This window comes from Anas platyrhynchos, chromosome 10 (genome assembly GCF_047663525.1).
Source record: "Anas platyrhynchos isolate ZD024472 breed Pekin duck chromosome 10, IASCAAS_PekinDuck_T2T, whole genome shotgun sequence".
Classification (NCBI taxonomy): Eukaryota; Metazoa; Chordata; class Aves; order Anseriformes; family Anatidae; genus Anas; species Anas platyrhynchos.
Genome location: NC_092596.1, coordinates 14,096,772 through 14,111,800, shown reverse-complemented (window position 1 = coordinate 14,111,800; position 15,029 = coordinate 14,096,772). Strand labels below are relative to the sequence as shown.

Below are 15,029 nucleotides of genomic sequence, written 5' to 3'. Positions count from 1 at the left end.
CCCCCCTTGCCCAGCCGGGGCTGCTAAAGGTGCTCCAGGCTTGGAGGCATCTTCATCTCTGCGAGGACTGCAGGAACACAGCAAACAGGCAACACCAGGCCGAAACGAGATGAACACATAAGAGGATTAATCAGAGATAAGGAGCAATGATGCAAAATTTGCAGCACTGTTTTCCCTTACTCCCTTGACGCTCCGTGTGTGTGACGTGTGCTTTGGGTGCAATATATTCCACCCGTGCCTGGCTGCTTGGTGCCACTCAGTTAATGCTGCTCCTTGAGCCTCTCAGCTCCTCCACCTCCCAGTGCCACCAGTTTTAACCTGGACGACCTTCCTGTTGTATTAAGGGTGCTTTCTGGCACTGCTGGAAGCAAACACCCCACCTGCAGCCTGTCCTGCACGTGGCACCACGAGGACGTTTCAGCACTGTGCCCGTTTCCAGGTCTCTTGCTCCCCCCACGCCTGCTGGACGTAAAGAGAGACCTGCGGAGGAGCTGGCCTGGAGAAGGATTTGCAAGAGGAGGAATTTATTACTGCGTATGAAGTCCAGAGGGGAGTTAAATAAAGGGAGGAGAGTTATAGATCGCTTATATCCCATTATCGAGAGGGCGCAATCTGTCTGCGCCCGCTCCCAAATGGCAGCCGGGAAGATTCAGGGAGGCTGTCAGCCTGTCTCTCCTGGCACAGAGGAAAGCAGCTTGAAAAAATCCAATCAAACGCTTTCCTTTGGGCCCTCCCGAATCCCAGGACTTTCACTCGGGATTTACGGAGAGCAATTTGCTCGGTTGATGGCTTGCCAGGGGTTTTGGGGACCGCTATTTCCATGCGGCGTGGTGCAGAGCGGGGAGGGAGGGCTGCAGGACCGCAGAGCGAGCAGTGTCCCCAGCTGAGATCGCAGTGTGATGGCCACAGGGGGATAACGAGGCAGCATGTCCTGGCTTGGTGTCAGTGTGGGCTGGACCCCGGAGCTCACCCAGCATGGGCCAGCCACCCGGGGCTGAACGCAGAAGCCCCTGAGCTATGGCCACCTCTCTGCCTGTGTCACCACCTTCCCTCAAAAGGAGAACCTGCTTTTGGCAGAGCCAACCCTCCCTGTGTGGGACCATAAATAAGGACCACTGCCCACGTGTCCCATCTTGGATCAGGGCTGCAGGGATGGCTTTTCCTTGAGCAGCTCCCAGCTCCTGCCATGGAGGTGGCTGTCCCCAGCCTTGACCAACGCTGGCTTTGGGAGGTGGCAAACAGCATCGTAAGGTCCCCTGTCCCATCCTGCCCCTCCGGGAGCCCTTTTGGTGCTCTGCGGCTCGGTACAGCTCTTGAGCTGATAGCAGATAAAGGCAACATCACTGAAAAGGAATAAAATAAAACAAAAAAAGGGATGAGGAGGAGCTTTGAGTGTGATGTTTTCCGCCTGGGGCTGCCGGCATTTCTAGCAGAGAGGCTTAATGTATACTGGTTTATAATCTCTTTACAACCTGCGCTGGAGCTGTCCTCGGAGCAGGCGTGCGAGCAGCCCAGGTAGCCAGGTCTATATTTAGCGGCCTGCCCACCCACGCACACTCTGTTTTCCACACGTGCGTACAAATGCGGCGCCGAACCGCCAGCCTCGGGAGACGGCGTCTCTCTGTTTGTCGACAGGAGACGCGCACGGCGCCCCAGCTGCACGCCTCCTCGCCCACCGCTCACCCGAAGGCGCTCGCCTGGGGGGGAACGGCGCAGGCACGGGGACACGGAGCTGCTCCCGCGGTGGCACACGTGCCCGGGGTCCCCAAGGGACGCATACACACACAGTTTCCCAGCGGGATGCAGGCAGCCGGGGTCCCCGAGGGATGCGCACGCACACAGCCTGCACGTGGGACACGTGTCTGTGCTGCCCGTGGGATGCAGGCGCCGTCCCCCGAGGGACACGCACGCCCACGGCTGCGTAACACCCTCTCCCGGCAAAGTCTGCTCCCCACCAGGCAGCACGGCTGCTCCGACGCCAGCCGGGGAGACCCAGAGGCAGGAGCAGGGGATGGGAAACGCAGCCCTGCTTCCACAACCAGGCAGCCTGCTGACCGCCCAGGAGCACGCGTCCCCGACCGAGTGACCTGAAAGAGCCAAAACTTGGCCCCAGGGGTGTCTCGGCTCTGTCTGTGCCATCCTGTGGCTCCTTCTCTGTCCAGAGCTCGGGAGCAGGTGGAGCCATGGCTTCTGCTGAAGGCACCGCAATGCCCAGGGCATTCTCATGCGCCCACCCCCGCAGTGGCAGAGCGCTGCCTCCCCCTGCACGGGAACCTGACGGCTTTCTGAGTTCCTGCAGACACCGGAGTAATTAGCCTGATCAGCCCATGCAAATCAGTTCCTATTTGAAACCAGCCTTATTTAATCTGACACGGGTGGTATTTGCCTCGTGAAGTTTTCACACAGATCAGTCTGCCTGGTTTCAGGTGTGAAAGGGGACAGGGGACGGGCTCCCTGCACGCACCCCGACCACCTCGGCTGTGCCGGCGGGCGAGGGCAATTCCTCATCGGCGTTCCCCCTGCGCGAGGTGACGTCGCTTCCAGAAACAAAGTGGCTCGGGCTCTGAAAAACCATCTCCTGTGGCGATGGATTATGTAATTAGATCATTCCAGTCATTTAGAGGAGTGTTTGGATAACTGAATTTACACAATTTAGCCCTTGGTATCACCCAGTTCAAAAGGAGAGCCCTCCCAGGCAGCCTGTTCTGAATATGCAAATCAACCGTGCACAAGCATATTCATTTTGTAAAGTGCAAGCCGTGAAAGCAATGCCAGTTCTCATCCGTTCCTGGCTGACATTTTATTTAATAGGCGATTAATTTGCCCCAGCATCCCCAGCAGCAGCAACAACTGCCTCCCTGACCTCCTGCGGCGCGGTGCAAGCACCGTCCCCCAGAGCCTTGGTGGGATGGAGCCCAAATCCCCGTCCTGCAGCCAACGAGCTCCCCGGGACGCTCCTGATGGAGCTGTTCTGGAGGAGGCCGATGGCATCACACGCAGTGACCACGTTACAACACCCACCCACCACAGCCACTCAAAGCCTTGTCCCCAACGCTGGCACCAGGTTTCCTGCGGTGCCTGAGGGATGCTCATGCCCTGGGACAGCCATGGACAGAGAGCCCAACGTGGCTGGATAACCCCCAAACCTCAGCCCTTGAGCCCAGTCCTTCCGGGGACAGCATCAGGGGTGCCTGAACCCTCCTTGAATGGGCAGGACAGAGGCACCCTGAGCACCCTGGGTGGAAGGAGAGGGTGCCCGAAGCACCAGCCGCCCTGGGAGAGCCCAGCCCGCACCGCTCTCCTCTCCAACCGCGCCGCTCGCCTCAGTTTTTTTCCCTCTCCTTCTCTCCAATTTATCTTTTTGACACGTTCAATGATGCTCCTGCAGACTGCAAACAATAGAGACAGAGTTTCAGCCAAGGCAATTTCTAAGCTGAATCAAAGCTAAAATCACCTAGGCACAGAGCAGCCGAGGACATGCAGCTCAGCGAGGGGGGGAGCGGCGAGGTGCCCCCGGCCCCCCAGCATCGTATCCAGCACAGGGGGATCGGTGCCCCGAGACCCCTGCTCACCCCACGATGCTCTCCCGACCCCGGTGGCATTATTTCTCCCCCCGGGTGCAGACCCCCACCCTGCAGCCAGGCAGGGTGCCGCGGTGCTGCGGCCCCTCGCAGCTGCAGCCCTAAGTCCCTGCCGCCAGCTCCGTGCTCCGCATACCAAGCGCCAGCTTTCGCTTCCCCGACCTCACAGCCCAGAGGAGCAACCCAAATCTTCCAGGCGGAGATTTTTTTTTTATTTTTTCCCCTTCAGACGCTACGCAGAGGAGCTGGGATGGATGGACAGCCAGGTGGGGAGAGGCAGATGATGAGCTGATTTCTGCCAAGCGCGCCTCATCTCTGGACTCGTAACAACAGGCAGGATCCTCAGCATGACTCAGCCTGCGCACACGTGCTGCCTCCCCTCCCCACGTCCCCGTGCTCGGCCACCAGCCCACAAGGAGCAGACAACGCCTGCCGCCCCGGTGCCCACCCCCAGAGCCCACCCAGGGCAGGGAGAGCCGAGAGACGCCTGTGCCAAAAAGCAGAGAGCAAAGCGGGGGGGTTGGAGCTCTGCGTGCTGACACCTCGCTCGCCTCGTAACCCTCGTGGAAGCAGCTGTCAGAGCCCGTCTCGTTCCAGCTCCCTGCCCCGGTAATGCCGCTTACCGCTCGTGCTGCCGGTCTGTGTCTCTCCAGTGGGCTCTGAGCAGCCGGAGCCTCGCTGCAGGAGCAAAGCAGCGCCCGGTTGGGCAGAGCAGCAGGAGACGTGGAACCGAAAGCATCAGCAGCCCCTCGCACCCCCCCTATCCGGGGGGCTGCACAGGACACTGCTCACATCCCGGCTCAGGCTCTGTCCCATCTCCCAGCCGGCTCCATGCCCCTCCAGAACACCAACCCGGGGCTGAGCACCTCCCTGGGAGCGCGCCCACAGCTCCAGAGCCCTTCCTGCTCCTGGGAGCGAGTTCCCCACGCTGCCTGCTTACGATCAACGCCGTGGCGCGGGAGCCGAGGACTGACAGCCCTGAAGATGGCATGGCAGCTCCGGCTGTCCCGGGAGGACCCGTCAAGCTGTCACACAGCATTAGCTGCAACACGTCCCTGCACCGCGCGCTGCAGCCTGCTCCGCGGGGCTGCCCTGTCCCAGCCACGTCCCCTGGGATGGCCCCAGCCCCATCAGTTTGCTGCCATTCGTGCCCTGAGCCCCGCAGAGTGAGGTACACGGCTCTGCTCACAGCACCACCATCGGGGTTTCATCCTGAAGCAAGCCCATGGCAGTGCCTTGGAGGAGTGGTGGCACAGCCTGGCAGCTCCCCAGGCACCGTGCCCGTTCACAGCACCTGTGTTAGCACCCTGGGAGCATCCAAAGACATCTGCAAGCAGAGCCGCTGCCCGTGGCCCTCTCAGCTGTCACCTTGGCACTTTGGGGGAATGACAATTCGCTGCAAAATCCCATCAGATGACTTCGTGCGCCCTGTGTCATACACGGGAGCCAGAAACGAAGTGTGGCCTCAGGAGCTGGCCGCCCTGCTGCCTGCCTGCTCACATCAGCTCTCTGAGGCAGGGATGGGATCTGGGCAGCTGCGGGAGCGGGGTTAAGCATCGCTGGCTGCGTGGGCACCAGCTGGGCTGGGGACAGCTACAACCCTGCGAGGCCAGGCACGTCTCTCCCCAGTGCTCCCAGTTTGGCCGAGAAAACCAAAATCACCCCCCAGAGCTCCAGACCCATGGGAGGAGCCGTGGGCGCAGCAGGATGTGTGCAGAGCCTCTCCTGGTTCTTCGCTGCCCAGACTAAAATCCTCCTGCTAGCCTACAAAAAAAGGGAATCAAAACAACAACAAAAATCGAGTTTCTTTCATGGCTCCCTGCCATCCTGTGGGGACACACTGTGTGTGGCACTGACAGGAGGTGCCACAAATTCAGGGGACAGACAGGAGGTGCTCCCAGGCCCTCCTCCTGACTTTCTGGGTGACTCCAGCAGCAGGAGCTGATGCACGAGCAGGGTGACAAGGTCAGGCAGCCAGCCTGCCAAAGACGACCATGAAAAACGCCTGGGAGATCAGAGCCCTGTCTGGAGCAGATCCCTCAGTCACAAACAGGGCTGCACGGAGCCAGCCCTCCCTCACACGCCACCCGGGCTCCGGCTGGATGCCGGCGCAACGCCCGCGAATCGCAAGCCCCGGCACCGCTTTGTTGGTTTTGTAAAAATCCACACGCAGCAACTCACGCTCGCCAGCATCCCTGCTGACACCTCATTTGCAAGAATATTGCTGGGGGCAGGTAAACACAGCCGAGTTATTAGAATCAGCCTTATCAGAGAGTATCAAACTGGGACCTCATCCTGCGCGAGCAGGTAGGAAGGGAAGGCACTGCCATAAAGACATCATCCCCTAAAGAGCAGAGACAAGGCAAACACCGGCATCCTCCTCTGACAAACGTGGCCCTGGGGCTGACACCAAAGCACCCGGCTTGTGCCCTGCCACTGTGAGGTCTTCTTGCCTCCCTCCGTGTCCCCAGCCCAGGCACAGCCAGGCCCCCCTGTGCTTCTTGGGAACGTTGGTTTCAACAGTTTGGTTACACCGGGAGCAGACCCAACAGCTCCCTGCACAGCACGTGATTTCCATCACACACCAAAACAAAACCCCAAGCCAAGCACCAAACCCCTTATCCTCAAAGTGCCTGGCCACCCGTGCAAGCAGAGCACTTCTGAAAGGAGCAGGAGCAGAGTGGCAGGGGAGGAGCTGCGGGGGTCATTAGCAGTGCGTCCTGCTAACGGGAAGGGAATTAAGTGCTTCCCCAAGAGCTCAGCACTGGGATTGGGATTTAGCAGCATCATCCCTTTGGGATTGCAAAAAACAATGTAAACTCCAGGGGGATTAAAACTGAAGAGGATATCGGGTAGGGAGGAGAGGCCAGCACCACAGGAGGGACACGATTACAAAATTACCTGCCGGGATTTAGGAAGATAAATGACGTGAGATTTCATACGGATAAATCGAGACTTAATACAGCCGGGGAGATGGCCAGTGCCGAGACAGGTGCAGCCTTGGTAGCACAGAGCGAGGCTGGAGACGAGAGCCCGTAGCGAACAGACGCTGAGTTTGCACAGCAAAGGCGTTTTGTGAGCGATGCCAGCGCAGGGCAGGAGCACAAACTGCTGCTGCTGGGCGAGGGCAGGGGGGTGGCAGGGCTCCAGGACCCTCAGCCCCTGCTCAGCAGCCAGGTCGTGCTCTTTTCCCTTGTGGTCACAAAGCATGGGGACATTTTAACCTCTGCCCCACGGCCAGGCTAGCCTCTGCCCTGCTGCCTGTCCCCTTCGCACAGGCATCTCAGGATCTGCTGGCAGCACGCAGGGGAGCAAGAAGCAGAAATAAATCAGGGCCAGAACAAGCTGCACATCCCCATGCCTCACGGGCAGCAAATCCAGCAGGCAGCTCAGGAGGGCTGCCTGCCCCTGAGCTAACTCCAAAGCTGTGGCCAGGCACCCCCAGGTACCCCAGGACCCACGGGGATGCTGCTGTTCTGGAAACCCAGCCGTGTGGGAGCTGCCTCGGGGCTGAGCCATGCTGCCTGTGGCTTGCAGGCACACCAGGTGGCTACCACCATGCTGGGGCAACCTGCTGGAGAGCCTGGGTGCCACAGAGCCTGGGGAAACTGAGGCATGGGTGAGGGAGGGACTCGGTTCAGGAGCTCATGGGCAGTGCAGAAGCCCATGCCCCGGGCCTGCCCAGGGTGGAAATGTTGAGCAGAGGGCTAAAGGCTGCCTCGAGGCACCTTGCCCCACGGGAGGCGTCACCCTTGCCTTCTAACACGGTCCCAAAGATAGAAAAAGCCCCCCCAAACCCAAGGGATGATTAGCACCTCTTCAGAAAGGGAGCAATTACCACAAAACCACAGATTATGCAAATACCTTGGTTACCACGAGGATGCTCCCTGAATGCTGAGCAGGAAAAAAAAAATAAAAAAGAGCCACAGCGAACAAAAATTTGTTTAGCCAAGGGCGGTGTGACGTCTCTTCAGAGCGCTGAGATGGGAGGCGGGCGGGCTGTACGAGGACATCCCAACGCACCTGAGAGGACAACAGGGCGAGGAGATGGCGCCTGGCTTGTCATTGTCCTCCCAAAGCACTTCAGGGAGGTGAGCATCGCTTCTGCTTGAAGGCTGAGGAAACTGAGGCACGCACACAGAGCCAGCCACTGCTTCCTACCCGCCCCGAGCCGAGAAGCCGTAAGGCAGCAGGAGGCTCCTCACACCACCCCCAGGCTGCTGCCGCACGCGCCGGTGAAGGCAGATTTACGATGGAGGCCCGGCCTCACCTCCTGCAGGAGCAGGCTCCTGTCCCTGGCTTTGAAGCACCCTAAGAGTATTTCCAGGAAAAAATAAATGCTTCTCTGCAGCTGGTGCTGGGGAGAGGCGGCTCTCAGCCCTGGCTGCACAGCACAGGGTGCTGAGGTGAGGCCCACCAGCCCTGCCCAGGGAGCCTGGTTTGCCTCCCCTGGCACTCCTGCAAGGCCAGCGCTTGCTTACGGCAACGCTTGTAATGGATTTTCTCCAGACCAGCAAAGAACAACCTCTTCCTCACCCCTCCCGCCCTGTCCTGAGCTCACACGGACTCAGGGGAGGCAGAAAGCTAAACTCACGGACAAGGTGAAAAAAAGCACGATGCCTCCAGCTAGGCATAAACACAGCAAAGAACACGGGCACTTACAGCCCCCCCGCGGCACCAGCAACCCCATCTGCTCCTGATCCAGCTCCTGTTCCCTTTAGCTGTCCCGGAGGGCCTTTCTGCACCACCTCCAGCTCTTTTCTCTCTGCCTTTCCCCGAATCAGGCACGTTGTGCCCTGCTGCTGGGGTGCTGGAGGTGCCTGGCTGCCCCACAGCCCTAACCTGGGCTCGTACCACCGTGGCTACAGCCAGCCCAGCCCCGACCACCACACAGCTCAGGCCTTCCCGGCACTGCCACGGCCCTCTGGAGGCACTGGGGAATTTCTTGCTGCTCCCTGGGCCGAGGGAGGCCTGTCCTTACAGCACGCACGACGGCAGGTGGATATCAGCTCCACCACACCAGCTGCCCTTCCCGCATCCTTCTTAGCACCGTTTCCATTTAATAACTCCACTTAATATTAACGTGCCTTTACCAAGAGGCCTTTTAGACCGGCAGCCGCCGAGTTGCTTGGAAACTGCTCGCTGCAGCGACGGCAGCCCTCTGGCAGAGGGCTGGGAGCCAGCGCACCCCAGGAACCTGGCTGAGCGACCACACACCCCTCCTGCTGGGTGCAGCTGTGGGACGGCTCCGTCACACCCCGAGCAGCTCCTGCACAGCACTCGAGCAAAAGCTTTTTGGCCTTGCTGGGTATTACACCAAATCTGGAAGCCGAATTCATTAGGAGAGAGGGTTTTGCTGCACACGCAAGTCTCAGGGCAGCCTTAATGGTGAAGTCATTTACCGACACCTCCGTAATACCCTATGAATAATTAGGTATCTCTTCCAATTTACAGCTTACCATAAAATGCTGCCACAGTTTTGAAGATAGTACTTTTTTTAAAAAATACTGTAGCAAGTGCAAAAACCATAGTTTATTGCAGGAATGGCAATGGAAGCGTATATATATCCGTTGGCCAGGATTCTCTGGTGTACTTCCCTCGCTAATGGCTGCACAAGCATATATCCATCCCAGATTTATACCGTAGGATTTTCTATGCTTTGCTTTCGAATTTACATAATATGCGAAACTTTCTATATAAAATGGAGAAAGCAGGGAGCCGTTCCCACCAACCCACCCGCACGGATCGGGAGCTCCCCCGTCTTGCACCGCTCCCACTTCCCAGCGGTGCCGGCACTCCGGGGATCCCGCAGCTGCGTGTGGGACCCAGCCCTTGGGTTCAGCGCCGCCAGCGTGGCCTCAGACAGGCACACAGGATGAAGGAAGGGCTCCTCATCCCATCCCCTGTGTCCCTGACCATTGTGTTGCAGGATCTCAGCCTCCCAGATGAACTCAACCTCCAGGGCTGGGGTGAAGCTCTGCCCGCAGCCTGCCAGGGCAGCACCGATGGAGAACTGGGCTCCTCTCGGCTGCTTCTGGCAAAGCAAAGCAAAGATAACGCTTCCCAGATGCTGGGATGCAAAAGGTGTCAGAGGAGCACGTGGAGAGCTCAGGGCAGGAGGGCCGCAGGGCAGAGACGTGAGCAGAACAAGCTCTGCCAACACTGCGATGCACATCAAACACCAGCCTGCCTCACACCTTCCCCCACCGCCCCTGTGAAACGCTGCCTTTTTTTTTTTTTTTAATATTGTGGAATTAGAAGTCTGATTGATATGAATATGTAACAACACCGCTTTATTAATAGCAGCTGCATTATCAGTGAGCTCCCTGCTATTGGCAGGAGATCTGGGACAATCTGTGGTTTGAAAACTAAAGAGAAACGCAACCCGCAAAGGCAGCAGCAGCAGCGAGATAATTTCATTCCTTTTCACGGTGAGCTGGCCAGGACATCACGAGCGCAGTGCTCGCCGAGACATTGCAATAGCTCTGCCTGCCCAGCTGCGGGAGCAGGCGCTGGAGCTGCTCCACGGCGCGCGCCTCGAGCCCCCCACAGTGGGGGCTGTGGCCCCAGCCCGGGCAGGAGAAGCCCCTCGGGGCTGGGAGCCCCCCAGCCAGCCGCAACCCCTGCAAATTGAGGTCGCTCCGGACAGAGCACCACGCAAATCTCCCTGACACGGGTAATAAACTCCCTTCGCAGTTTGCTTCCCTGCCTCCCCCCCTCCATCAGCCTGGAGGCTTAAATGAAAACAAGATTACAAAGGAGATTGGATTGGACATATTTCTGGTGTGCTATTTTAGCTGTAAATTATGCCAGCTTCATAAAACCCCAACTGTTCTTCCCCAAGATCCCTGCGTAGATTGGCTTGCCGAGATCAGGCGGACTGGGCGCTCGCTGCGGGCAGACATTGTCTGGAAAAATGCTGAAGGGGTCCAAGCGTTACCGAGATGCCATGGTGCTACGTGTATGTATGGAAATACACACATGCACAAAGGCACGGCAGCACCCAAGAACTTCCCATGGCTGCTGATTAACTGAACAGTGACAAGCACACGCAGGTTTTCCCAGACCCAAGCCGTTGGTGACCCAGCCCCTACAGATCCCCCGTGGCAGCTCAGTTGATGCTCGTCCCAGCCTCTGCTGCCACTGCGAGGCTGGGCGCGAGGTTTGGGGCCAGGAGCCCTGTGCACGGTGGCGCACACGTGCTGAGGGCAGCCAGGCTCGCTGCGGGCAGGGCTCGGCAGCAGGCTCTGCAGCACCAAGGCAAAACGGCCACAGCATGAAGTTTGCTCCAGCAAAACTGGCGAGAGCTTTTGCAATTCGTCTCACGAGCAGCACTGCACCTTGGCTGTGCTCCACGACCCTGGAGGACAGCGGCGCTGCCCGAGCACACGGTGCTGCTTTGGGGCGAGCCTAGAGGTGCTGCCCGGAGCTAAAAGGACAACAGCTTGGGCCACGAGACGGCCCCTGGCCCTGCTCCTGCCAGCACCAGCCTCCCCCGGGTGCTGCAGCCACACCGCCAGGAGCAGGAGATGCCGAGGTCCCAGACCTGCCCCAGCTACTGAACCAGAGAAGTGGGGCTCTCAGGTGGGGCCGTAGGGGTGCACGCGGGGCCAGGAGCACCCAAACCACCCCCACATGGTGGGACTGCCCACAGCCAGTCCCTCCCAACACCAAGCCCAGCTGGGGGCAACCCGGCTCTGCATCCCCTGCTCCTGCCCCTTCTCCCGTGGCACAGTGACAGCACCCGGTGCAGGCAGCCAGGGAATGGGACCCAGAGGCAATGCCACTGCTCTGCGGCTGCAAGCGCTCTGCCACCTCCCAGGGACAAGAGGCACAGGGAAGCCCAGGGAGATGCCACTGGTGAAGCCCCCACAGACCGGTTCCCGTTACCTGGAGGCTCAGGAGCACCGGCACGCTTTGCCTTTCCCAGCAGCAGACGGGCAGCGAGCTGTCTCCCCACGATACTCCCACGGCTCCACCTGCTCGGAGCCCAGCCAGGTCCCACGGCGCTTCCCGCACGCGTCGGCTCGCAGCCCCAGCCAAGGGCTCCAGGAGCAGCCCAAATTGACCCCCCTCTGGGGGTCAGGTGCACCCCACCTCACTTATCCTCCTCTAACTGGCCCCTCTGGGCGATGCTCCAGCACGGGCTAAGCTTTGCACATCTGTCCCAGTGTCCCCACACAGAGACCCCTGCAGGGTCAGGGACCTTTCAGGACACCGTGCAAGTTGTGGGAAGACCCCTTCACAAGGAGGGAGACAGCACTGGAAGAGCAGGAAAAAGGCTCAAGACTGGGCAAGACAGTGGATGGATGCGTAAGGGTTTGTACCCAAAGACCCCTGGGGACCCCACTGTGCTCTCCGGCAGAGAGCTGCGTCTCCATCGGGCAGGCACACGTGTGACCCCACCTGTGAGGAGCAGCCTCACGCAGCCTGCTCCATGCCTTTCCCCACCAGGACCTGGCATGGGGCTTGTCTGCACGTGTACATATCTATCAATACAAAACCAGGCTTCCCGAGCAATCAATAATGCTATTTAAGAGATAAATCTCGCTATTGACTGGCTGCTGAGGCCAGCTCCTGATTAATTTAAAAGAGACAGAGAACAGCGAGCAGCTCAGAAATGTTCCCAGCCTCGCTGGGCACCAATCCTGCAGCTCTCCTGCCCTCCTGCTGCTGCAGGCTCTGAGCCACCACCCGCACGAGCTCTTCCTGGAGTGTCCCAGCACCCCTCTTCGTTCCCAGACCCCCTCCCCATCCCCACAGCCAGCTGCTGAGCCCCAGGGCTCTGCGCCCTGCTCCACGCAGGCTGGAGGCTCTGTGAGGCAGCAACCTACTTTGTTCTGACAAAAACGCTTGTTCACCACAGAAACGCGGCGCCCGTGGGTTGGAGCTGCCCTGGCGAACAACACTTAACTCACAGGTCCGAATCCGGAGCGCTCTGCTGCCGATTGCCGCGGGCATGGGGAAGGACCGGCGTTGGCGGCGTGCTGCGAGCACGAGGCAGAGCTGAGGGCTCGAGGCTTTGTCCCTCGGTGCCAGCGAGCAGCTGCTGAGCACGCGGCAAAAGCGTCCTCCAGGTACCACGGGCTGGGATGTGAGGCAGGAGCAGAGCCGTGAGCGGGTCCCACAGCCCAGCTCGCCCCTCCCCAGCACGCAGGTGGGCTGGCAGCGTGGCAGGGGATGGAGCAACACGCTGAAAACGTGTGTGCAGACTGTGCCCTGCCTCCAGGCTGCCTGCTGCTCTGGGATTTCTCCCATGCTAGGCTGGACCTGATGCTTTGAGGCTTCAGTTTGAGCACACCGCTGCTCACTGCAGGGATAAAGCCTCCCTCCTGCCTTGGGAAGCTTGAGGCCAACGGGCCCTCGTCCAGGCTAATTTTGAGGGGGGCACCTCTCCCCTCCCCAGCCTCATCTCCAGCAAGAGGGAGACAGGGACCAAACCTGATCCAGTTCCAGCTGCACCCCCTGCGGGTCCTCCCTCACTCGCCAGCATCCTGGGCAGGGGGTGGCCTGGGGCACAGCGGGGCTGCCAGACCCTGCCAGCACGGTGAGGGGGGTCATTCCCGCTCCCTTCTTTAGGGATAAAAACATAAAGCACGGGGTTTTGGTGGCTGCTCAGGCGCAGTGTGGAACTCCTTGCCGCAGGATGGCAGCTAGCACTCGGTGTCCCTTGGGCCCGATCCAGCACCGCTCTTGGCCTCAGAGCAGACTCGTGCCCAGCGAGGCTCTCACACATGACAAGCCACGTCTCAGCCCCTCTGGTGAGGAGCAGCTTCTCTCTCCTCCACCCTTCTCTTGCAGACAGGGGGAAACTGAGGCATGGGGAGGTGAAAGGCGGCACAGGGCTCGCTGCTTGTCATGAGAGAGGAGGAAGATGCAAAGATTTTCCCATTGCTCTTGCCCTGCAGCCCCCTTTGGAGGGAGCCACGTCTCTCCGCCAGTCCTGCTGCCGACAAAGAGGAAAACTCATCCCATCCCAATTGCTCTAGAGCTAAGAAACGAGGAAAAAAACACAAACAAGCCCTGAGCCAGGAGCCAAGCGCTTCCCCTCCCTTCTTTCAGCTCGGTGGGGTGCAACCCATTACAACCACGTCCACAACACTGGAATAACACGGAGGGCACCGGCACCCAGGGGCGCACCAAGGTGACCCAGCACAGCGGCACAGCTCCTGCTGTGCACCCCACTCCCTCCTGCCTTGCCTGGGGTGGGCAAAGCCATCTCAGCAGGGCTGGGTGAGAGCGGCACTCAGCAGCACGGCCCCATCCAGCCCCCACAGCCCCAATTCCTCATCCCACAGCATCAGCCGGGCGGGTGCCACCTGCAGAGCCACCACCCAGGGCCACTGTAGCTGCAGCAGGGGGACAAACCCTGGCTGCTCCTCCGGGTGCCGCGGGACACCACGGTGCTCCCGTGCGCGGTCTCCCACCCGGGGGGGGGCAGAGCCTTGCTCCAGCAGCTCGGCGGCTTTCGGGCACCCAGCGCGGGGGCTGCGCACCCCGCGGGAGCGGGCGGCCTCCCCGCCGTGCGCCCGGAGCGGCGCAGAGGAGCGGGGCGCAGCTCGCCCCCGACGGCTGCTCCCGACGGCAGCGCCCCGGGAAGGGGGAGCCCCGGGCACGGCTCGGCACCGGGCACGGCCCCGGCGCTCCCCGACCACCGACCGCGCTTCCACCCCCTCGGGGCTCACCTGGGCTCCGGCCGCTCTCCCTCCGTTACCAGCGGGGCCTGAGGCGGGCGGCGCGGCGGGCGGGCAGGGCCGGGTCCCCGCTGGCCGCCGCCGCCGCCGCCGCCCCCCCCATGGCTCCTGGCCGCCGCCCGGTGCCCGGTTGCCGCAGCGCCCAGCCCGCCGGCTTTCAGCAGCGGCCGAGCGGCCCCGGCTCAGCGAGCAGCCGGGACCGGCCGCCCCCGGCCCGCCATAGCCGCCGGGGCTCCCCGCTCCCTCCGGCCGGCGGCGGCGGTCCCGGTGCCGGAGCCGGTCCCGGTGCCAGGTGCGGCGGCGGCACCGGGCGCTGTGCGCGGCTCTGCGGGGCGAGCGGCGGCGGCGCGGAGCGGGGCGGAGCCGGGGGCGGGGGCGCGGAGCCCCGCCGGGACCGCTCCCCCCCCGCCGGGGCCGCTGCCCCGACGGCTGAGCACGGGGAGGGGGCGTCCCGGGGAGCCCCGGGGTTGTCGGGCTGCGTCCCCCCCCCCTTCACCGGAGGAGATCCCCGAGGGCAGCCTCGCCCCGTGCCCCACGGTGCCGGGCACACCGCGTCCCCCTTCCCTGCCCTCTGCCCTCCCCCGCGGGCAGCACAGCCCCTGGGGAGCCCTCTGCAGCCCCGCAGCCTTCTCCTCGGTCACTATTTTTTATTCCGGGGGCCTGCCCAGGCGATGCACGGCACGCTGATGCCGTCACCTTGCTGCTCCCCAGCCTCCTCTCGGAGCGCTCTGGGTTTCCTGCGCTCCCATCCATA

The 15,029-nt window shown here is 61.2% G+C and overlaps 1 protein-coding gene across 2 annotated transcripts in view; it reads right to left on the bottom strand.

Annotated features, from left to right (window-relative positions):
• FRMPD3 (FERM and PDZ domain containing 3) overlaps positions 1 to 14,590 on the bottom strand; it is a 41,769-nt gene extending 27,179 nt beyond the window's left edge. For both annotated transcript variants that reach the window (XR_011811687.1, XM_027465173.3), the window contains exon 1: positions 14,267 to 14,590. The gene's annotated coding sequence lies outside the window, so the exon portion shown is untranslated. The remainder of the gene's footprint in view (positions 1 to 14,266) is intronic.
• Between the last annotated feature and the right edge of the window lie 439 nt (positions 14,591 to 15,029).